This window comes from Aquarana catesbeiana, linkage group LG02, assembly GCF_042186555.1.
Source record: "Aquarana catesbeiana isolate 2022-GZ linkage group LG02, ASM4218655v1, whole genome shotgun sequence".
Classification (NCBI taxonomy): Eukaryota; Metazoa; Chordata; class Amphibia; order Anura; family Ranidae; genus Aquarana; species Aquarana catesbeiana.
In genome coordinates, this window is record NC_133325.1 from 562,402,093 (window position 1) to 562,427,347 (window position 25,255).

Below are 25,255 nucleotides of genomic sequence, written 5' to 3' on the forward strand. Positions count from 1 at the left end.
GTGTATGTCTATCAGTGTTCTCTCTCTCTCCTCTCAGTCAGTGTATGTCTATCAGTGTTCTCTCTCCTCTCAGTCAGTGTATGTCTATCAGTGTTCTCTCTCTCCCTCTCTCCTCATAGTCAGTGTATGTCTATCAGTGTTCTTTCTCTCTCTTCTCAGTCAATGACAGTGTATGTCTATCAGTGTTCTCTCTCTCCCTCTCTCTCTCCTCTCAGTCAGTGTATGTCTATCAGTGTTCTCTCTCTCCTCTCAGTCAGTGTATGTCTATCAGTGTTCTCTCTCTCCTCTCAGTGTATGTCTATCAGTGTTTTCTCTCTCTCTCCTCTCAGTCAGTGTATGTCTATCAGTGTTCTCTCTCTCCTCTCAGTCAGTGTATGTCTATCAGTGTTCTCTCTCTCCTCTCAGTGTATGTCTATCAGTGTTCTCTCTCTCCTCTCAGTCAGTGTATGTCTATCAGTGTTCTCTCTCTCCTCTCAGTGTATGTCTGTCAATGTTCTCTCTCTCCTCTCAGTGTATGTCTATCAGTGTTTTCTCTCTCCTCTCAGTCAGTGTATGTCTATCAGTGTTCTCTCTCTCCTCTCAGTGTATGTCTGTCAATGTTCTCTCTCTCCTCTCAGTGTATGTCTATCAGTGTTCTCTCTCTCTCTCCTCTCAGTCAGTGTATGTCTATCAGTGTTCTCTCTCTCTCCTCTCAGTCAGTGTATGTCTATCAGTACTCTCTCTCTCTCTCCTCTCAGTCAGTGTATGTCTATCAGTGTTCTCTCTCTCCTCTCAGTGTATGTCTGTCAATGTTCTCTCTCTCCTCTCAGTGTATGTCTATCAGTGTTCTCTCTCTCTCTCCTCTCAGTCAGTGTATGTCTATCAGTGTTCTCTCTCTCTCCTCTCAGTAAGTGTATGTCTATCAGTGTTCTCTCTCTCCTCTCAGTGTATGTCTATCAGTGTTTTCTCTCTCTCTCATACACAGGACAGCATTTCCTCTGAGTGTGCAGCACTTCTCATCCTCCGCCCTCCTAGTCCTGAACATGAAGTGTTAACACCTCGGCCGGCCCATTGCCATCCTCCAGGAAGGAGTCAGTGTGAGTTGCAGGACCTGTCTTCCGTCCTAAATCAGTCTTCTAGGGCTGCGGAAGGAAGAAAAGATCCTTAGGGTGAGTGTTCTGGCCAAGTGTCAGCTCTTGGGATCAGGCTGACAAATGCATTGCGTTGGATGGAAAGTTTGTGTGCCTGTATGTGTCATCTGTGCAGATTGCTGGGACTTCCAGCTTTAGGCTGGCCGGTCCATTGAGACAGCCATACAGATGTTATAGATGGGGCCATCCAGACCTTACTCTTTGATTTGTGGAATACTTTACCATACAGTTGTGACAACAGAACATGAGTGCACACTAGAATATAGCTGATATATTTTTACACTTTGAAGTAGACGTTTAATCCGTTTATTTCCAAGCTGTATGTAAATAGGGCCCACCTGCCCTGCTGTCATACAAACCCATGCACAGCCACAGGGGCATAACTAGAATCTTCAGGGCCCAGGAGCAAGAAACATGAAGGGCCCCCACCAGGGGTGTTGCTAGGTCTACAAAAGATCTCGGGCTACAGCCCATAGCAGTGAAGTAAAGAAAGTCATACGCTTGTGTGTGTGTGTGTGTGTGTATATATATATATATATATATATATATATATATATTCGTTACATGGTGCAGATCACCCCTTAAGCTGCATTCATACCTGAGCATTTTCAGCTCATAAAACGCTCTGAAAAATGCCCTACAAGCAAAATTCCATTCATTTCAATGGCACCTGTTCACATCTGAGCGTTTTGTCACCTGAAACAAAACGCCTGAAAAACGCCCTAAGCTCAAAAAGAACATGAGCTGAACAAAATCGTGGTAAATAACGCGTGACTTTGAAACACTCAGGTGTGAATGCAGCCTCACATCAGGGTCCCCAGAGAGCCTCCCCTAACATCAGAATCCTCAGAGAGCCACCCTACTTACATTAGGATCCCCAGAGAGTCCCCCCCCCCCCCCCCCCATACATCAGGGTCCTCAGAGAGCCTCTCCTTACCTCAAGGTCCCCAGAGAGCCCCCCTGTTACATCAGGGTCCCCAGAGAGCCACCCTCTTACATCAGGGTCCCTAGAGAGCCTCCCCTTACATCAGGGTCCCCAGAGAGCCCCTCCCTTACATCAGGGTCCCCAGAGAGCCCCTTCCTTACATCAGGGTCCCCAGAGAGCCCCTTCCTTACATCAGGGTCCCCAGAGAGCCCCTTCCTTACATCAGGGTCCCCAGAGAGCCCCTTCCTTACATCAGGGTCCCCAGAGAGCCCCTTCCTTACATCAGGGTCCCCAGAAAGCCCCTTCCTTACATCAGGGTCCCCAGAGGGCCCCTTCTTACATCAAGGTCCCCAGAGAGCCCCCCTTTCTTCAGGATCCCCAGACAGCCTCTCCTTACATCAGGGTCCCCAGAGAGCCCCCCCCTTACATCAGGGTCCCCAGAGGGCCCCTTCTTATATCAGGGTCCGCAGAGAGCCCCCCCAGAGTCCCCAGAGGGCACCCTTACTCTAGGGTCCCCAGAGAGCCCCCCCTTACTTTAGGGTCCCCAGAGAGCCCCTTCCTTCCATCAGGGTCCCCAGAGAGCCCCTTCCTTCCATCAGGGTCGCTAGAGGGCCCCTTTCCTACATCAGGGTCCCCAGAGAGCCCCCCAGAGGTTCAGAGCTTCAGAGTCTCCAGAGGCCCCCCTTATTCTAGGGTCCCCAGAGAGTCCCCCTTACATCAGGGTCCCCAGAGAGCCCCCCCCTTACTTTAGGGTCCCCAGACATTCACCCCCCCCAACCTTCCAGAGGTTCCCGTGTACCTGGCTGGTCTCCGCTGTGCACCTTAGACCCCCAGCACATCTCTGTACTCCCCCCCCCCCCACACATGGGGGGAGGGGGAAGGTGGGAGGCAGCGATCGGCAGCTCTATGGAGTCCATGGGCAGCAGGATCTCCCTGGGGCTAGTAGTTCTCTCTCCGACTGTATCCACTGGAGAGGGGAGGGGCCTCTGACCCTGGCATGTACCAGCAACAGTGTAGAAGCAGAACGACTCACTGAAGAGTGAAGCCGATACATACCCAGGACAGAGGCCCCTCTCCACTGTATACATTCGGAGTGAGAAATACAAACCCCAGGGAGATCCCGCGGGCACCATAGAGCTGCCGATCACCTTCTCCCACCTTCCCCCCTGCATGTTAAACGGAAAGCCAGGAGTGCAGGGGGAGATGCCGGGTCTTTGGGCCCCCCACAGTGGCAGAATGGCAGGGCCCAGTCGCAAAAGTGACTGCAGCGACCCCTATAGTTCCGCTACTGCACAGCTACATATATATATGTCACTTTCTTGTTCTGTGGGGCGCCCCCAGAATTGTGACCAAGCTGTCAAAAAGAGCTCACAGTCAACTCTCATCAATCAGTATCTGATAGGACAAGCTCCTGATAATGTCAGCATCCTTCAGCCATTCACAGTGCCACTTGTACCAGCCTTGGGCATCATAGCCCACTTAAAGGGCCGTCTCCTGACAGCAAAAGGTTCAAAATAGTACTAAAGCCTAACATTCTTTATTGCCATGCGATGTATATAGGCCAGTTCAGTGGAAGCTAGTGGTTTTTTTTACATAAAAAGTGCAGGTGGGCGTAAGCTGGCCATACACTAGTAGAATTTTCACTGCAAAATGAAAGTAAACATTGTTTTGAAGTATTCTTCAGTAACATTCATCATGTCATCAAGAATTTTAGTATGAATGTTCATACAAACATTTGTTTGGAAATCTACTTCTGTATAGCCAGTCATACAATCTGATGTGCTTTAGTAGAGCAGCCTCCAGCTTGGTCTGCGCCACATCCCCGAAATTCTGAGAGGCGTGCAATGGTAACCACACAGGAATGTTGCCTGTTCTTCCTCCTCAGGGTTGCATGACCTATGAGTCTCAGTGCCACTGGACAGGTGTGCTCCATTCTCTATGCTGCCAGTGCATGTCAGTCCAGGCAAGTATCCCCCACCTGGAGTATGCACATAAGGGTGGCTCTGTAGGACCCTGTAAGGCAACAGAGCCAACCTAAGAGAGGAAACCTGCAGCAAGGATATTTGGACCTGTTCAATAAAAAGAAACAGCTGACAAGGTAAGTATCCAGGTAAGAAACATGGAAAAGTAATGGCAGAAAATAGACTGAGTAGTCCATCGAATTTGCCCATTTTTTTTTGTGTTTTTGTTTTTTTTTTTAACTTTATTGTCTGTGTATAGATTTATGTTTGTCCCAAGCATGTTTGAAGCCATTTATCGTTGACTGTCTCACCACCTCTGCTGGTAGTTCATTCCAAACATCAACTACCCTTTCAGTAAAATAATACTTTCTAAGATTAGTTTTGAACAATTTCTTCAAGCTAGTTTGAGGTCACGTCCCCGTGTTCTTAATTTTGGTTTTATATTGAAAAAACTGCCTTCCTGAACCTTATTTACCCCCTTAAGAATAAGCTGCTATAATTGCAGCTCATGCATGTGCTAATGATGTGTTTAGGTAAATATCTTATATTAGACACAGTAATGCTCTTCTCCTATGTAATGCAGATAGATCATGGCTGGTGGGAGGGGCTGCACATAGCTTTTTGAAAACATTGCAACTCCCTGCCTCAGTACTCTAGGCCAGTATTTCTCAACTCCAGTCCTCAAGGCGCACCAACAGGTCGTGTTTTCTGGATTTCCCTCAGATGAAACCGCTCCCTGTGAAGTATTTCAGTTCTCTTGCAAACCTGGCCTGTTGGTGGGCCCTGAGGACAGGGTTGATGACCACTGCTCTAGGCCATCAGCTGTTGCAAGCATTTGAAAGGAGTGTGTCAAAACTGCTACATTGTATTTTATAGACATTTCCAGAAAAAGCCCTTTTCCTGCTGTTGCTGTTTTTAAAAAGTATGCTGACTGGCAGTAGAAAAATAGTATACATTGTTGCATACTTTATAAGTGTTATAAAGTCTAGTAAATCTTTATGGCCACAACTGTCAGATCATATTGCTGGTGCACTGAATGAAAAGTTCCTTCAGCCTAAAACAGTTTTTTTTTTTTTTTTTGTTTTGTTTTGTTTCCGAGTTATCAGTATGTTACCGTATGTTGTTTTATATCTGCAACAAAATATTATTATAAATTCTGGGCTGTTTATAAAACACCCCATGTAGTAAAAATAAATGGTGAATGCTGCTTTGAAGGTGAAAGGCAATGCGAATAAACTCCAAGAAAACTTTAAAAGCACTTACTAAATCCTCCCCACCATGTTATTTAACCTCTTCCTGCTGAGGTTAACACATTTATAAGGTAGAAGAGCTGGTGAGCCTCGACACCCAGCCACTGAACAAATGTGTCCATGTGGCTCTGAGGGTCTATTAGGGTTGCCACCTCATCCCTTTAAACCCGAACACATATGAATTACACAGGTTCTGTGGCTGATTAAGGTGGTAATTAAACTCACTTGGTGCCTTACCTGCATTAAATTTGCCTCAGAACTTGTGTAGTTCATATGTGTTCGGGTTTAAAGGGATGAGGTGGCAACCCTAGGGTCTATGCTGAGAGCATGCCCACTGCGCACTTCCAGCACACCAACCAAACTGACACCGACAGTCCCCAGTCTCTGTATGTGGAATCCAGTGGAACAGGCTCTCTATCATGTGACTGATGTGACAGCCTATCACAGTTATCACATGATCGGGAAGCCTCCTCCTGCCTCGTGGCGCTAATACCCTCCTAAAGCTTGCAGAGTTTAGTGGTCAGGAGTTAGTGCCCCCCTTATGGTAGTGGTCATTGGTGAGTGCCTCTTTAAGTGTTAGTGGTGTGTGCCCCTTTAAATGTTGGGGACCAGCAGTAAATTTTTCATAACTAATCGTCAACAGGGTTTTTCCCTTAAAAAATGGTGGTCGTGTGCCCCCTTTTATGGTCAGTATGCCTTATGTACCCCTTGTGGCAAAGAATTAAAGGGAGGACCCAAATGTAAACACAAACCGTGTGTAAATTCGTGATCACTGTGATCGGCCATCACAGTGACCATAAAGCACAGAGCCACTCTGGCTCTGTGTATTTTGTTTTTGCCTGTAATCTGAGCTGTCTAATGATAACTTGATTACAGGCATTTAATGGGTGAACTGGCTGTCTGTTCCTAATGTTGGCAACACCATTTAAAAACCGCACTCCAAAAATTTGCATCCAACTCTACACCGTTAGTGGACTGGGTGTGCTCTGTCACTGTGCAATATGCACCCAGTAAACAGAGGCCCCTGCACCTGCAGGACCTCTGTTTATTAGGGGCACTGTGCGCATTTTGTGCACACAAGTATACATGGTGCAGTGCTTTGTATGTTTAGGTGTACAAAAAATATGTGCTCTACATGTGCATTGGGTGCTCAATTAAGAATGTGTTTTACTGCCATACACTTATATAGTAGTGTTACTCCATGTTAAAGTGGCTGTAAACACCCATCTCTGACTTTTACCTATAGGTAAGCTTATAATAAGGCTTACTTATGGGTACTGTAAATATCTCCTAAACGTGCACCGTTTAGCAGATATTTATTGTACATGCAGCTGGTGATGTCACCAGCACATGCGTTCTGAAGGAACGGCCACCCGAGCCGTTCCTTCAGAGTCCTGTGCCAAAAGCGGTGGCTCCCGTGCACAAGCATTCTGTACACCGTGCTGTACTTTCCCCTTTCCACAGTGCATAGTTCTGTACACTGCTTAAACTCCTTATTCCACACCACTTCATTCTGTGCTGCATGTTACCTATTATATTCTGCCTCATTCTGAAAGGATAGTTGTCTATGCCCTGCCAAAACAATATGGGTTTAACATTTATTTTAACCCCCATCCTGGCCACCCCAGGGTCCTTTAAAAATGTTCTGCATACCCAGGGGCAGGAAGGATCGGCGATCCCCAGCTTCCTGCCATCTACCAATCATTCGTCTGGAGTGAGAGCTGTCTTTGAAAGCTCGGTCTGCCAGCAGTGAGCATGATCTCGGCACAGAAACACTTGCTGCCCAGTAACGCATATTTGCGGCGTGTGGGCTCTAAAGCCCACCCCTTTTCCGCTGCAGGGTAGCAACAGGTTAATGAAAAACTCTGCTTTTATTATTATTATCTGATGTGCAAGGAAACATTTTTACATTTTTTTTCTTATTGGTTTAATATATCTAGCTGTGTCCTGGGGAGGAGTAATTGTGGGGGTCCAACATGCTTCTCCTTTACTGACACTTTTTGATTTAGAGGTTTAGAATGGCTGTCTCTGCTCATGGAAATATGTATTTATTAGTTTTTTAAGTTTATCTTTGCTTGATAGCAAGCACCCTCCTGTGCTGGAGATTCAGATCATACCTTTATACCCAAATTCTCTGCTTTCGTATTGGCCACAGTGTCACGTCCCCCCTGCAAACACACAATACCTTTTATATGAGACCTACAGGTTTTAATGTGGACCATTTAGGGCAAAGTAACCTGTTTCCTTGATAGCTTGTTAGCTCTGCTGCTGATAATTGCCCTCCTTACGCACCCGATTTCACCTGATGTAACTCTGTAATATAATTTGTACTTTTAGGTATGGGATACATATGTAGCACCCTGGAGTTAAGGCAGGGTTGCTCTTCACAAATCCACTTGCCAAGAATAATTATCCTGGTTGATTGTTGGAGATCCATTGATTTCTGGCCTTGTTGCACTTTTCTCTTCTACCACTAGGTGGCCGGGTACTGGGTGCTCCTAAATATGAGAAGGGCAACGCAAGGTTAGGTTATGGGTATATGTGGTATCTCAGCCAATGGGCAGGGGTTTTCTTGAATCCCTTGGCCTGCGGGGAGAGCCCGTATATTTGGGTGGAGTCAGGTGATCTATGTTCTGAGCCACCTGGATGGCTGTCTGGGTGGATGTGTGTTGTATTGTCCTGGCTGCTAGGCCGGACATGGGGCATATCCCGGGCACATCTGGTTGCTAGGCTGTCTGAGGGCCTATCTAGAAGCAAAAGAGCAGCGCAGAGTTGGGACTGTGGCTTGCAGTCCAACCAAAAGTGGCAGTTCTGCCGGCCTGAGAACCTGTCGTGGTTGGAGGTAGAAGGGAAGCTGTCGCTACTAAGGGACCAACCACCTTATTACCAGGGACCACAGTGAGTAACTGAAGCAAGTACCGGAGCAGTATTCTTACCAACCAGGGATGGGGAAGAAACGGGAAACTTCAGTGGGTATCAAGCCAGGGACCCAGCCAGCGGAGGTGATGCTTGCAGATTAGCCTTGTGTGTCAAGCCAGGGACCGAGCAGGCCAGTGGGGTGACTCTTGATGGGTAGCTTGAGTGCCAAGCTAGGGACCCAGCAGAGAAGCAGGGATGACACTTGAGGAAGATACCACAGTGAAGATTGGAGGAGCTCAAGGGATTCAGTGGCAGTGAATCAGTGGGTCTAGTGAAAGATTGGGAGCTCAGTGGGCTTAAGAACGACAAGGAGTGATTGTAGTGAAAAAGAAAGAAACAGTTAAAGACTGTTGCCATAGGAGACAGCATTCCTGCACCTGCAGATGTGGCATCATGCTGGATGCCTTTCCCTTCCTGACTGTCCACCTATTGAAGTCTCAGAGTCTGCCAATTAATCTTGCAACTACCTAAGGGTGTCCTGGCCATAACCCTCTCTTCCCCCAAAACGTTTGTTAAGAGAAATAAACTTTCTTTTGCATTTAAGAAGTGTCTGGCGCCCAATAGCTTTAACTACTCTGCACCCACCATGCCTCACAACCCAAAACATACAGAACGATGTCAGCTATCCCTGGCTCTGGAGGTTCTCATTAGACCGAAAGAGGCCTGGGACCTCACTACACATATAATGCTCAACTCTTTTTCTCATAAAGCAGAACCTGAGTGGGCATTCAAGAGACCTGTGTACTTTCACATGAGAGCAGAGGGGAAGGGCCTTAGTCCCGTGTAAGCTCCAACCCATGCCCGTACTGCATGAGTTAGCTGCTTGTTTTTGTCTAGGGGTGAGAAGAGCGGGCATATACTTCCTAATCCGCCTATCCTCCTGAGCGCAAGATTGGTCCCTGTTGCTTCTGCCCCCTGCGGTCTATCGGTCTTTCCCTAGCCCGGCTCTGGACGACAGGAACAGTCCACCACTAGAGCACACTAGCACAGCCCCATGGCATGGGGAAAAGAAGAAAAAATTATCTGAGTTCTGCTTTAAAACATACACAGAACTTTTCTTGAGGCTTTGAAAGCTTTTCAGGGTGGCAAAGACCATTTATTAGCAGTGAGGGGGCAGGATATCTAGAACACTTTTTTTTTTTTCATTTCTCTGAACCAAGGGTAGGCAACCTCGGCCCTCCAGCTGTGGTGAAACTACAAGTCCCATGAGACATTGCAAGACCCTAACAATCACAGGCATGCCTCCTAGAGGCATGATGGGATTTGTAGTTTCACCCCGGCTAGAGTGCCAAGGTTGCCTACCCCTGCTCTGAACAGTCCAAGTTTCCTATAAATAGACCGTCAATGTATCTTATTCAGTATCTTCAAGATTAAACTAAAGCTAAATTCTTGCTTTACCTTCAGTCTGTACAGAAATGGTCTACTGTGACACAATTGTACAGAAATTGTCTACTCTGATTTCACTGCACACTTTGAGCTTCTCATAGCGTGCAGCAAGTCAGATAGGGCCTGCCTCGTTTCCTGGCTGGAGGACATCCAGCATCGCCAACTCTTCCTTCCCACCCTGCCCCCCTAATTCATTGTATTTCAGTTCTTTTAATCTTGGGAGTAGGGATGAGCCGAACACCCCCCGGTTCGGTTCACACCAGAACCTGCGAACGGACCGAAAATTCGCACGAACGTTAGAACCCCATTGACGTCTATGGGACTCGAACGTTCGAAATCAAAAGTGCTCATTTTAAAGGCTAATTTGCATGTTATTGTCCTAAAAAGGGTTTGGGGACCCGGGTCCTGCCCCAGGGGACATGTATCAATGCAAAAAAACCTTTTAAAAACGGCCGTTTTTTCGGGAGCAGTGATTTTAATGATGCTTAAAGTAAAAAAAAAAAAAAAGTGAAATATTCCTTTAAATATCGTACCTGGGGGGTGTCTACAGTATGCCTGTAAAGTGGCGCGTGTTTCTCGTGCTTAGAACAGTCCCTGCACAAAATGTCATTTTTAAAGGAAAAAAAGTCATTTAAAACTGCTTGCGGCTTTAATGTAATGTCGGGTCCTGGCAATATGGATGAATATCAGTGAGACAAACGGCATGGGCACCCCCCCAGTCCATTACCAGGCCCTTTGGGTCTTGTATGGATATTAAGGGGAACCCCGCACCCAAATTAAAAAAGGAAACAGCAGTATACAGGCTCTGTACTCTGAACAGCAGTATACAGGCGGTGCAAACAAGACAGGGACTGTAGGTTTGTTGTTAAGTAGAATCTGTTTGTAATTTTGAACGGGTACATTTTTAACCACTTCAATACCAGGCACTTGGACACCTTCCCGCCCAGACCAATTTTCAGCTTTCAGCGCTGTCGCAATTTGAATGACAATTGCGCGGTCATGCTACACTGTACCCAAACAAATTTTTTATCATTTTGTTCCCACAAATAGAGCTTTCTTTTGGTGGTATTTGATCACCTCTGCGGTTTTTATTTTTTGCGCAACAAATAAAAAAAGACCGAAAATTTTGAAAAAAAACAAGTTTTTCTTTGTTTCTGTTAAAACTTTTTTGTAAATAAGTACGTTTTCTTCTTCAATGATGGGCACTGATATGGCTGCACTGACGGGCACTGACAGGCACTGATACGGCGGCACTGATGGGCACCGATGAGGTGGCACCAATGAGGTGGCACTGATGAGGTGGCACTGACGTGCACTGATGGGCACTGATAGGCGGCACTGATGGGCACTGATAGGCGGCACTGACGGGCACTGATAGGTGGCACTGGTATGCGGCACTGATGGGCACTCATAGGTGGCACAGATGGGCACTTATAGGCGGCACTGATGGGCACTCATAGGTGGCATTGATGGGCACTCATAGGTGGCATTGATGGTTACTTATGGGTGGCACTGATAGTTGGCACAGATGGGCATGGATGGGCACTGATAGATGGGCACTGATGGGCACGGATGGGCACTGACAGGTGGCATGAATGGACACTGATGGGTGGCACTGATGGCACTGCTTGTTTGCAGTGATGCCCCTAAGGGTGGCATTGCTGGGCATCACTGCAACATAATGGTGCCAATCAGTGCCCATTTGTGGGCACTGATTGACACAGATTTGGCACACTGGGCACATGTGGATGGCCATGGGGTACATACCTGGCCATCCACATGTTGCCCCTTCACTGGTGGTCCTAGTGGCGATCCCTGGTGGTCCAGTGTGGTGATCTGCGGGGGGGCTGCGCTGATAAACAATCAGCGCAGACCCCCCCTGCCAGGAGAGCCGCCGATCGGCTCTCCACTAATCGCGTCTGTCAGACGCGAGTGAGGAAGAGCCGATCAACGGCTCTTCCTATTGACAGCGTGATCAGCCGTGATTGGACACGGCTGATCACGTGGTAAAGAGCCTCCGCCGGAGGCTTTTTACCAAGATCAGTGTAGCGGTGTGTCAGACTGACACACCGCTCCACCGATCGCCGCGATGCGCGCCCCCGAGGGCGCGCTGGGGCATGTTATCCTGCTGGACGTCATATGACGCCCAGTCAGGATAACAGAACCACTTCCCGGACGTCAATCCGCTATAGGGCGGGCGGGAAGTGGTTAACGTGTTTAGCTCCAGCCAAAAAATCTTTTTTAAGCTTCTTGGAAAACATAGGGAAGGGTTATCACCCCTGTGACATTTGTTTTGCTGTCTGTCCTCCTCTTCAGAAGATTTCACCTCACTTTTTGTCCCAATGACAAATGTTTTTTAAAAATTTGGGTTTTTTTGTGGAACAAGGATTGGAAAGCATCAGTGGAAAGGAGAAATGTTTTTCCCATATTAACTCTTACAGGAGAGAATTTCCCTTCCTAGGGGTAGATTTCATCTCAGTTCCTGTTGTCTCCTTCCGTTTGCAAGTAGGAGTCGTTTGTAAGTTAGATGTTTGAAAGTAGGGGCCTGCCCTATATACTCAGCAGAAATTTGGGCCTTAGGTGTTGTTGTGGCCACAACACTGTAAGCCCTCACAGGGCCCTGCTGTGAAATATTAGATCAAGAATTGTAATTACATGCCCCGTTGAACAGGGGCAGAAAAATTGGGCCTTTGGTGGTGGTGCTGGTGCCACAACACTGTAAGTCCTCACTCGCTCTTGGTGGGTGTAGAAACGGGCCCTGCTGTGAAATATTAGATCAAGAATTGTAATTACATGCCCCTGTTGAACAAGGGCAGAAAAATTGGGCCTTTGGTGGTGGTGCTGGTGCCACAACACTGTAAGTCCTCACTCGCTCTTGGTGGGCGCAGAAATGGGCCCTGCTGTGAAATATTAGATCAAGGATTGTAATTACATGCCCCTGTTGAACAGGGGCTGAAAAATTAGGCCTTAGGCACTAGTGCTGGTGCCACAACACTGCAACCCCTCACAGATACTCTAGTTGGAACGCAGGAACGAGCCCTGCTGCAAAGTATTGCATCAAAAATTGTAATTACATGCCCCTGTTAAACAGGGGCTGAAAAATTAGGCCTTAGGCACTGGTGGTGGCGCCCAGAACCAAAAATGTTCTTACAAGCGATCAGCGTGATCATTGAGGAGGAAGAGGATAATTACTCAGGATAGTCACTCAGCATCAGCATAGGCAGTCTTTGAAGGGATCTGAGATTTCAAAAAAAATTATTCGGTTACATCAGCATCAGGTGCTTGGTAGCTGGTGGTGATCCAAGACTGATTCATTTTTATGAAGGTCAGTCGATCGACCGAGTCGGTGGACAGACACACCTTGTGATCGGTTACAAAGCCTCCAGCAGCACTGAATGTGCGTTCCGAAAGAACACTGGATGCAGGACAGGCCAGTAGCTCAATTGCATACTGTGCAAGCTCAGGCCATTGATCCATCCTCAAGACCCAGTAACCCAGAGGATTTTCGGTGAGAAAGGTGTCCAAGTCAGATCTTGCCCCTAGGTATTCCTGCACCATGTAAAACAGATGCTGGTGATGGTTGCTGGAACCGATCATACCTTGGGGCTGCGGACCAAAAAATTGTCTGAACGCATCAGTCAGACGGCCACCCTCTCCACCGCTCCTTCTTTGACTGACCGAAGCCTCAGCAACACGTTGTCCAGAAACAGGAGTTTGTAACCTCCCAGTCTCTGGGAACGCGTTGCACAGACCTTTCTGCAAGGCCTCCCAAAGATGTTTCATCCTCTGCTCCCTCTGCGATGGCAAGATAAGGTCCGCAACCTTACCCTTGTAATGTGGATCAAGGAGGGTTGCCAGCCAGTATTGGTCCTTCTCCTTGATACCACGAATACGAGGATCCTTACGCAGGCTTTGCAGGATCAGGGAGGCCATGCAGCATAGGTTTGCTGAGGCATTCGGTCCAGAGTCCTCTGGGTCACTAAGGACGACATGGTCCGCAGCCACCTCCTCCCAGCCACGTACAAGTCCATGTGTTTCTTGGGACTGATCCCTTAAAGACTGCTGCTGATGCTGAGTGCCAGGCTCCACCTCCATACTGACACAATCTTCCTCCTCCTCCTCCTCCTCTTCCTGTGTGATCGGCGGGCATGCAGGAACACTGTCTGGATAAAGGGGGCCTTGAGAGGTAAGGAAGTCCTCCTCTTCCTGCCTCTGTTCTGCCTCAAGTGCCCTGTCCATTATTCCACGCAGCGTGTGCTCCAACAGGTGGACAAGGGGGACAGTGTCACTGATGCATGCACTGTCACTGCTCATCATCCTCGTGGCCTCCTCAAATGGTGACAGGACAGTGCATGCATCCCTGATCATGGCCCACTGGCGTGGGGAAAAAAAAACAAGCTCCCCTGACCCTGTCCTGGTGCCATAGTCACACAGGTACTCATTGATGGCCCTCTGCTGCGTGTGCAGCCGCTGCAGCATGGCCAACGTTGAGTTCCACCTGGTGGGCATGTCACAGATTAGGCGGTTCTTGGGCAGGTTAAACTCCTTTTGGAGGTCCGCCAGCCGAGCACTGGCATTATATGACCGGCAGAAATGCACACAGACTTTCCTGGCCTGCCTCAGGACATCCTGTAAGCCCGGGTACCTGCCCAGGAACCGCTGCACCACCAAGTTAAGGACATGAGCCAAACAGGGCACATGGGTCATTTGTCCCTGTCGGAGGGCAGAGAGGAGGTTGGTGCCATTGTCGCAAACCACCATTCCTGCCTTAAGTTGGCGTGGCGTCAACCACCTCTGAACCTGCCCCTGCAGAGCTGACAGAACCTCTGCCCCAGTGTGGCTCTTGTCCCCCAAGCACACCAGCTCAAGCACCGCATGGCATCTTTTGGCCTGCGTACTTGTGTAGCCCCTTGAACGGCTACGGAGCACCGCTGGTTCCGAGGACAAAGCACAGGAAGAGGCCATGGAGGAAGAAGAGGAGGGGGTGGAGGAGAGAGGTGTGTCACAATCATTAGTAGTGGCATTTTGGAGGCGTGGTGGCGGAACAACCTCCAACACTACTGCATCTTGTCCTGCATCCTTCCCAGCTGCCAGCAGAGTCACCCAATGCGCCGTGAAACTTAGGTAACGTCCCTGTCCATGCCTGCTGGACCATGAGTCAGCGGTAATATGCACCTTACCGCTGACCGCCCTGTCCAGTGAGGCATGGACATTGCCTTCCACATGCCGGTAGAGAGCTGGAATCGCCTTCCGTGAGAAAAAGTGGCGTTTGGGTACCTGCCACTGAGGAACCGCACATTCCACAAACTCACGGTAGGGGGCAGAGTCTACCAACTGAAAAGGCAGCAGTTGAAGTGCTAGCAATTTTGCCAAGCTAGCATTCAACCGCTGGGCATGTGGATGGCTGGGAGCAAACTTCTTTCGGCGGTGCAGCAGCTGGGGCAGGGAAATTTGCCTGGTACAATCTGACTTCGGTGTACCAAAAGCAGATTGCCCACAAGTACTTGGCTGTGACACACCTAATTCTACACCTTCATTCCTCTCAGTGCAGGTCTCAGAGAGGACTGAAGGTATAATGGGGTTGGAGATCTCAGCTGATGAGGAGCAAGGAGAGGTCCTCTTTGTTCTTTGGTGTGGATCTTTTAGATACGCTTGCCAATAAACTGCATGGCAGGTCAACATATGTCTGGTCAAGCATGTGGTATCCAAGCGGGAGATGTTTTGGCCACGCGAGATACACTTGAGACATATGTTGCAAATAGCAGCGGTGCGATCTGATGCACTCGTCTCAAAAAAGGCCCACACCAAAGAACTTTTTGAATAACGAGCAGAGACTGCAGCGCCCTGCACATGTGGAGCTTTGGGGTGTGATGCAGTCAGTGTGCTGCCCTTAGGCTGGCCCCTGGAGGGCATCCTGCCTCGTTGGTGATGTGCTGCCTCCTCTCCCCCTCTCCTATCAGGCACCCACGTTGAGTCAGTGACCTCATCATCCCCTCCCTCCTCATCACTGGAGCAAACCTGGCAGTATGCTGCAGCAGGGGGAGCATGACTGCCAGATTGCTGTCCTTCTTGGGCACCCCCTCTGTCCGTGCTCACGTTACTGCCTTCATCGAGCTCAGTATCATCATCAGAGCCTTCCAAACACTGGGAATCCTCCTGGAGCATGTCCCCAACACTGTGGTCAAACATACATATATATGTATGTGTGTGTGTATATATATATATATATATGTACTGATACTGCAGCTAGCAAAATCAACTGCCTGCCTGTAGTATGAGAACACCACCAACCTTCTACAGGTAGCTTTAGCTGAACACTGTGCTGAGCTCGCAAAAAAATAACTTGTAGCTTTAGATGAACACTGTGCAGAGGTCTCACTACACTAACTTGTAGTTTTAGCTGAACACTGTGAGCAGGACGCACTACACTAACTTGTAGCTTTAGATGAACACTGTGCAGAGGTCTCACTACACTAACTTGTAGTTTTAGCTGAACACTGTGAGCAGGACGCACTACACTAACTGTAAATAGTCTAGCTGCCTGACTATATATATATATATATGTGTGTGTGCGCAACACCTGGGATGCATATATATATACACAATACACTGTAAGTGCAGCTAACTCACTGATTGTCCTGCCTAATCTAGCTAACTCAAATTAAATGACACTGTCTCTCTGTCTATCTATGTATCTCGATGCCGGAACACACACTACACAGGGCCGCCGTGCAGGCGGCCTTATATAGTGTGGGGCGTGTTCTAAACCCCCTGAGCCATAATTGGCCAAAGCCACCCTGGCTTTGGCCAATTACAGCTCTCTCTACCGACGACGCTGTGATTGGCCAAACATGCGGGTCATAGTGCATGCTTGGCCAATCATCAGCCAGCAATGCACTGCGATGCCGCAGTGAATTATGGGCTGTGACGCGCCACACGAATTTGGCGCGAACGGCCCATAACGTTCAGAATTCGACAAACTATCAAACAGCCGATGTTCGTGTCGAACATGGGTTCGACTCGAACACGAAGCTCATCCCTACTTTGGAGGATCAGCATCACATATGGGCATTGTCTAGGGTGGTCTGCGTGCAAATGCATCCTGCCTAGAAATGCCCACACATCAAGGTACACAAGAGCAGGGAACGTAGTTTGTGGCGCAGGTTAAACAGTTCCGAGACTAGCTGCGGAGATGGGTTTATTTTGTTTTGGTCATCTGCTTTTTTGATAGCGGCTGTAATGGTGCCTATACTCTGCGTCCTCTCCTTTTTTGCTTGTGAGCCTAGTTGAATGAGTACACCTCTAATATAAGCTTTGTGTGTGTTCCACACCACCATGGGGTCTGCCACCGAGCCTGAGTTTAAAGTAAAAAATTCTTCTAGGCGTTCCGAGATATGTTTTGCGTGCGTGGGGTTTTGCAAGAGATATTTGTTGGTGCACCATAGGAAGGAATTAGGTTGTGACTTTTTCCCATTTAGGGTGATGCTAATTGGCGCATGGTCAGGCCAGGTGGTGGTGTGAATATGTGAGAAATTTTGTAATAACCATTTGTCGAAGATGAATAGATCTATGCGTGAATACGTATTATGTCGTGGTGACAAGTACGTATAGTCTCGTTCTGTGGTATGTCCACATGTTGTATAAGTCATGGTCTTGTAGAAATGAGTTCAGAGAGGGGGTGACTCTTTTAGATGTAGAGGTGGTGTCTAGGTGGTGGTCTGGAGCTATATTAAAGTCCCCACATAGGAGTAAATGTCCTTGCTGGATCTTTTTTACGGGTCTTGTTGAGGAAGGTGATTTGTCGTTGTTTGGGAACATACACTACCGTTCAAAAGTTTGGGGTCACATTGAAATGTCCTTATTTTTGAAGGAAAAGCACTGTACTTTTAAATGAAGCTAACTTTAAACTAGTCCTAACTTTAAACAAATATACTCTATACATTGCTAATGTGGTAAATGACTATTCTAACTGCAAATGTCTAGTTTTTGGTGCAATATCTACATAGGTGTATAGAGGCCCATTTCCAGCAACTATCACTCCAGTGTTCTAATGGTACAATGTGTTTGCTCATTGGCTCAGAAGGCTAATTGATGATTAGCAAACCCTTGTGCAATCATGTTCACACATCTAAAAACAGTCTAGCTCCTTCCAGAAGCTACAAAACTGACCTTCCTGTGAGCAGATTGAGTTTCTGGAGCATCACATTTGTGGGGTCAATTAAACGCTCAAAATGGCCAGAAAAAGAGAACTTTCATCTGAAACTCGACAGTCTATTCTTGTTCTTAGAAATGAAGGCTATTCCATGCGAGAAATTGCAAAGAAATTGAAGATTTCCTACAACGGTGTGTACTACTCCCTTCAGAGGACAGCACAAACAGGCTCTAACCAGAGTAGAAAAAGAAGTGGGAGGCCGCGTTGCACAACTAAGCAAGAAGATAAGCACATTAGAGTCTCTAGTTTGAGAAACAGACGCCTCACAGGTCCCCAACTGGCATCTTCATTAAATAGTACCCGCAAAACACCAGTGTCAACATCTACAGTGAAGAGGCGGCTGCGGGATTTTCGGCTTCAGGGCAGAGTGGCAAAGAAAAAGCCATATCTGAGACTGGCCAATAAAAGAAAAAGATTAAGATGGGCAAAAGAACACAGACATTGGACAGAGGAAGACTGGAAAAAAGTGTTGTGGACGGATGAATCCAAGTTTGAGGTGTTTGGATCACAAAGAAGAACATTTGTGAGACGCAGAACAAATGAAAAGATGCTGGAAGAATGCCTGACGCCATCTGTTAAGCATGGTGGAGGTAATGTGATGGTCTGGGGTTGCTTTGGTGCTGGTAAGGTGGGAGCTTTGTACAGGGTAAAAGGGATTCTGAATAAGGAAGGCTATCACTCCATTTTGCAACGCCATGCCATACCCAGTGGACAGCGCTTGATTGGAGCCAATTTCATCCTACAACAGGACAATGACCCTAAACACACCTCCAAATTGTGCAAGAACTATTTACAGCAGAAGCAGGCAGCTGGTATTCTATCGGTAATGGAGTGGCCAGCACAGTCACCAGATCTGAACCCCATTGAGCTGTTGTGGGAGCAGCTTGACCGTATGGTACGCCAGAAGTGCCCATCCAACCAATCCAACTTGTGGGAGCTGCTTCTAGAAGCGTGGGGTGCAATTTCTCCAGCTTACCTCAATAAATTAACAGCTAGAATGCCAAAGGTGTGCAATGCTGTAATTGCTGCAAAAGGAGGATTCTTTGAAAGCAAAGTTTGATGTAAAAACAATGTTATTTCAAATACAAATCATTATTTCTAACCTTGTCAATGTCTTGACTCTATTTTCTATTCATTTCACAACGTATGGTGGTGAATAAGTGTGACTTTTCATGGAAAACACAAAATTGTTTGGGTGACCCCAAACTTTTGAACGGTAGTGTAGATGTTTACTTGGGTGTATCGGGTATTATTGATAGAGCAGATTGGTATGATGAAGCGACCATTCGGGTCTAGAATACTTTGGTGCAGTTGGAAGGTACCTGTGTCTCTGATGGCAATCATTACTCCCCTTTTTTTTTCCGTGAAATTTGTGTTGAACACATGTGGAAATAATTTGTGTTGGCAGGCTGGGGGGAGCGGTTAGGGTGAAGTGCGTTTCCTGTATACAGAGTACATCGCTTTTGTGGGCTAAGGATGTTTTCCATAATGAGGCTTTTTTTTGCTGGATGGTTTAGGCCTCTGGCATTTAGGGATAGGACTGTAAAAGTTATTGGGATGAGAGATTGCCTGTGAGGTGTAGGGAGAGACTCACAGTTAGTAGGCTTGGATGTTGCAGTGGGTAGAAGCGGGAGGAGTTCCTGGGGATGAGTAAATTTACGGGTTCAGTTGCGTTATAGCTGTGCTTGTAGTTCAGCAGAGTGTCGTACCTAAGGTAAGAGGGTCAGTTGCTGAGTACTTTGAGTGTTGTAGTTTGGTATTTGGTGCTTATACTTGAACTTGAGTTGGAGTTGCTGAAAAAGAACGAACAATAAAAAAAAAGAAAAATAGAAACTTATTAAAACAGTGGAGCAGCTGAATAACGGTTAAGCTGCTTGTTTCTTTTGTTGCAAAGTTAATAAGAGAGACTATGAGCCATAGTCTGGACCGGAGATAATGCTGATATTAAGTGGTATCAGTGAAAGAATCATTTATATATTAGATCCATGTTTTTTGGAGTAGGTGCAATCATTCAGCAGTTGCCGGCTGGAGTCAGGTGGGTTGGAGGTGCTTTGCTGTTGGTCGGGTATGATACCCTAAGCCTTTATTCACATTAGTAACTGCGTGCGGAGATCCGTTGTGGGTGATAAGTAGCGTTGCAGGGTATCGCCATCGATAGGTGATTTTGTGAATGTTGAGTGCTTTGGTGATGGTTTTTAGTTGTCTCCTTATCTGAAGGGTGTTGTCAGGAAGTTCCCTGAGAATCATGATTTTTTTGCTTAGAAGATAGATCACGATTCTCTCACGATTCTCGCGGCCTAACATCATCTTTCACATTAAAACAAAAAAAATTGGGCTAACTTTACTGTTTCTTTTTTTTTAAATTCATTAAAGTGTATTTTTTCCCAAAGAATTGCATTTGAAAGACCGCTGGGCAAATACAGTGTGACAAAAAAATGCAGCAATTGACATTTTATTCCCTAGGGTCTCTGCTAAAATATATATAATGTTTGGGGGTTCCAAGTAATTTTCTAGCAAAAAATATTGATTTTAACTTAAGAGGTGTCAGAAAAAGATTTAGACTTTAAGTGGTTAAACTTCCTGCATTTACACTTGGCAGACTGCCTGGATTTTTTCTTTACACACAGAAGTTTATCCCTTTGATCTAAGAAGGAAGAGTTAGTTTCATGTTAAAAACTTGGCAGACTGCCCAGATGTTTTCTTTTGACAGCTGAGTGAGCAGATAAATCTCTCCACTTGTTATATGAAGGAATCGGCAAACTCTGCAATAGATATTGTCAGAGGGGTTGAATCGAGATTACGATTTTTTAACGATTAATTGTGCAGGTTTAATGTGCAGACAGGTCCAGTGCTGTCTGATCTGCAGCTTCCCGTGACCCCTGCTCTATGTAAATCTGCTTCTATGATCTACCTCCTGAATTACCCGGCCTGCCTTTGGACTCTCCCTGCCTTTGGACTCTCCCTGCCTTTGGACTCTCCCTGCCTTTGGACTCTCCCTGCCTTTGGACTCTCCCTGCCTTTGGACTCTCCCTGCCTTTGGACTCTCCCTGCCTTTGGACTCTCCCTGCCTTTGGACTCTCCCTGCCTTTGGACTCTCCCTGCCTTTGGACTCTCCCTGCCTTTGGACTCTCCCTGCCTTTTGCTTGCACCTGACCCCGGCTCATCTTTGACCTTGATTCTGCCTGCTCCTTTAAAGTACTACCCTGCCAGCCAGTTACCGACCTGGCCTGTGACCCGACCTGCCTGTCTCTTACACCTGATCCAGCATCTCCTGTTTGTGTGAAGATCCAGTCTGTCTGCACCTGCTTGGGATCCAAAGCCCTCTGGGCTGGTCCACTGTCTGTCAGCCCCAGCATCTAGGTTTGTGTGTGTTCGGATATCGGTTGATCCAGTTTCCAGCCTGCCTGCTGTTCCGATCCTTCACCTTGCTGGTCCTCATCCGTGCAGCATCAGGAACCCTGGAACAGCCATTCTGACAGCTGACTCGCCAGGCACTCATAACATTCTGCACTCCTGAGCCACCTGTCTGTTCTATCAGGGGGCCGCGAGTCAGATACGTGAGGGAGGCCTTCCTCTGCAGCTCATCTGTCAGGTACGTAGGAACGTGACAGTATCAGACAGCCATGTCTGAGCCCGAGCAAGGAACCTCCTCCATGAAAGAACTGTGCCGACACCTGGTGGGTCTGATGCAAGCATTCAAGAATTTGCAAGAGGGGTTACACCCGGCTGGAAGAACGGGTCCAGGTCTGGTCATCTCCCGCCAATCCTCAAGGTGCTTTTTCAGCCAGTACTTCATCCGCACCTGCGGTAGTGATGCTACCACCAGAGCCAAGGATACCCACGCCTGAAAGGTTTGTGGGAGAACGCAGCAAATGCAGAGCGTTACGCAATGCCTGTGAACTCTGTTTCAGCTTACAACCATGTACCTTCTCTCTGGAGGCAACCAAGGTGGGCTTTGTCATTTCACTGTTGGTAGGTGAGCCTCAAGCTCAGGCTCACGGCCTCTTGGAACAGAAAGCCGAATTCCTAACAAACCTCACCACGTTCTTTGACGCCATGTCTCAACTCTGAGGACCCCCAGCAAACTGCCAGTGCTGAAGCAGCATTACATTCCCTTCAGCAAGGCTGCAGGGCAGCGGTGGCCAAATTCATGCATTGGAGTTCTAACACCAGTTGGAATGATGCGGCCCTCCATTACCAATTCCGGATGGGCCTATTGAATCCTCTAAAAGATGAATTGGCAGGGGTAGGGATACCCTGATCAACCTGTCGATACAGATTGACCAACGTCTAAGAGAACGTCGATCCGAGAGATCCTCAGGACAATATCATCCAACTTGGATGCTGCCCAAAGTCCCCAGCTTCCCCAGCCAGGCTCCTCCAACTCCAGTAGTTTCGGCTCCCGATACATCTGAGTCCATGCAATTGGGCTTGCTTCGTCCTCCTTTCGCCACAGAAGAACGACAGTGCTGGCGACTAAAAAATCTGTGCATGTATTGTGGAGAACCTGGGTATTACGTGAGATCCTGTCTGGTGAAGATGCGTAAGTGCCCATTAACGACTTCTATGCATGTTCCTGCTTCACCCAACCAATCTTCTCATCTTGCTCTCCCCATCCTGTTACAGCTTCCAGGAAGGAGTATCCAGGTGTCCGTCTTAATTGACTCTGGAGTCTGCAGCTGCTTCATAGACTTGACTTTTGCAGCAAAACACCTTATTCCGCTTCAAACAAAGACCCGGGGACTATCTGTACATCTAGCGGATGGGTCCACCATTAAATCAGGTCCGGTCACACAAGAGACCGTTCCCTTGTTGGCTATCATCGCTTCAAGAAAGGAAGCTTGTTGGCTATCATCACAGACAAGAAAGGAGTCCAACGTTTCATCGGATTTGCCAACTTCTATTGGAAATTTATTAGGGGGTTTTCTGCCATCATTGCTCCCATTACAGAACTAACCAGGCAGGGCATCCAATTTCTCTGATCTTCTGAAGCTCAGACTGCCTTTGAAACCCTTAAGAAGTTGTTCACTTCAGCATCCATCTTGAAGCACCCTGACCCTGCTCTACCATTTGTGTTTGAAGTCGATGCTTTTGAGATAGCAGATGGAGCAGTGCTTTCTCAACGGCAAGGATCTAAGGCTCTACTCTATTCAGTTACGTTCTTCTTCTGCAAACTATCGACAGCAGAAAGGAACTATGATATAGGAGATCGCAAGCTCCTGGCTATCAAGGCTGCACTAGAAGTGTGGCGATACTTACTGGAAGGTGCCACACACCCAATTCTGGTCTATACGGACCATAAAAATTTGGAATATCTGAGAACAGCGAAGAGATTAAAGCCACGGCAGGCCAGATGGGCACTATTTTTCTCTAGATTTTTATTCCACATAACTTACAGGCCAGGGTTGAAGAATACAATGCCTGACACATTATCCCGCTTGTTTAAAGACTCTGAAAAAAAATCACACCTCCAGACACTATCTTGCCCTCAGGAATTTTCCTTGTGCTACAGTAAAACCTACTATCATGGATCAAACAGGCCTTCTCTGAAACTGCCTCATCCCCTGAAACCAGCTTACAGGCACAGGATATCCTACTATGGCACGAAGGTAAAATCTTTGTACCTAGAGACTTAAGGGTTGCGGTATTGGAACTCTGCCACGATCACAAGCTGGCCGTACACGGTGCCTTGAAGACGGTCGAACGCACATTCTGGGGGCCCCAGGTAGTAGGCAACTGTAAAAAGTATGTGGAGTCCTGCACCATCTGTACCCGAAGTAAGAATAATAAGGTCAAAGCTTGGGGTTTGCTGAAGCCGTTGCCCATTCCAGAGAGACCCTGGAAGATGATCTCAATGGACTTCATCGTGGAACTTCCCCCGGCAGAGGGCTTTACTACCATCTTCATGGTGGTAGCTAGACTGTCAAAAATGGCCCAATTTCTGCCAATGAAAGGGATACCCTCGGCTGTGGAAACAGCACAAATCTTCATTAAAGAAATAGTAAGACTCCATGGAGTACCAGCCAATATCGTGTCAGACCGGGGAGTACAGTTTACTTTCAGGTTCTGAAAAGCCTTGTGCAGATCCCTAGAGAATGAACTGTCCTTTTCCTCCGCATACCATCCCCAGATGAACGGTCAAATGGAGAGAACTAACCAGACCCTGGAACAATACCTGCGCTGCTTCTCATCCTTCTCTCAGCATGACTGGGCCTCTTTGCTTCTTATAGCCGAGTTCGCCTATAATGACTCTTCTCATTCTGTCATCAAACTCACTCCATTCTATGCCAATTATGGCTTCCACCCATCCTTTCCACCCAGCACCATACCAGAATGCTCAGTTCCTGCGGTCTCTGTTGTTTTTGCAGAAGAAGTCCATTGTTTCAAACTGTTACAAGAGACCATGACCAAGACGCAGGAATACAATAAAAAGATTTTCGATAAGAAAAAACGAGGAGAACTAACTCTGGAACCAGGCAACCAGGTTTGGCTATTCACAGTAAATCTGAAGCTGGCTTGCCCCTCAAGGAAATTGGGCCCTAAATTCGTGGGACCCTTTCCTGTAAAAAGGAGAAACAACGATGTTGTCTTCGAGCTGGAATTACCTGACTCGTTTAAAGTTCACCCTGTCTTCCATGTGACCCTGTTTAAACCTGCTATTCCTGATCCTTTCCCTGAGCGAAGTACTGGTCCACCGGAGTCTGTATTAATCGATGGTGAGGAGGAATTTGAGGTTGAAACAATTCTGGACTGCAGAAAAAGGTATAATCAGATTCAATATTTGATTACATGGAAGGGTTATGGGCCAGAAGATAACTCTTGGGAGCCTGAAAACAATATTCATGCCAAGAAATTGATGCAATTTTTAAAGAAATTCCATGCTGTGAAGTTAGCCCAGTTGGGCATCTGGAGGCTGCCCTTAAGGATGGGGCAATGTCAGGAAGTGCCCTGTGGAAGGAACAATGCTGCTGGCTGAGCTGGTGCACGTCTCAGCACCAAACGGCCTATTTAAATAGGATGTGCAGACAGGACCAGTGCTGTCTGATCTGCAGCTTCCCATGACCCCCTGCTCCTTGTATATCTGCTTCTGTGATCTACCTTCTGAATTACCCGGCCTACCTTTGGACTCTCCCTGCCTTCTGCCTGCACCTGACCCCGGTTCGTCATTGACGTTGATTCTGCCTGTTCCTTTAAAGTACTACACTGCTTGCCAGTTACCGACCTGGCCTGTGACCCGACCTGCCTGTCTATTACACCTGCTCCAGCATCTCCTGTCTGTGTGAAGATCCAGTCTGCCTGCACCTGCTTGTGATCCATATCCCTCTGGGCTGGTCAACTCTCTGTCAGCCCCAGCATCTGGGTGTGTGTGTTCGGATATCGGTTGATCCAGTTTCCAGCCTGCCTGCTGTTCCGATCCTTCACCTTGCTGGTCCTCATCCGTGCAGCATCAGGAACCCTGGAACAGCCATTCT

The 25,255-nt window shown here is 47.4% G+C and overlaps 1 protein-coding gene across 2 annotated transcripts in view; it reads left to right on the forward strand.

Moving 5' to 3' along the window:
* The first annotated feature begins 993 nt into the window (after positions 1-993).
* The window catches only part of BAK1 (BCL2 antagonist/killer 1), a 79,095-nt gene continuing 54,833 nt past the window's right edge, over positions 994-25,255 (forward strand). The window contains exon 1 of one of the 2 annotated variants that reach the window (XM_073616050.1): positions 994-1,148. The gene's annotated coding sequence lies outside the window, so the exon portion shown is untranslated. The remainder of the gene's footprint in view (positions 1,149-25,255) is intronic. The other variant, XM_073616051.1, reaches the window with a different exon arrangement.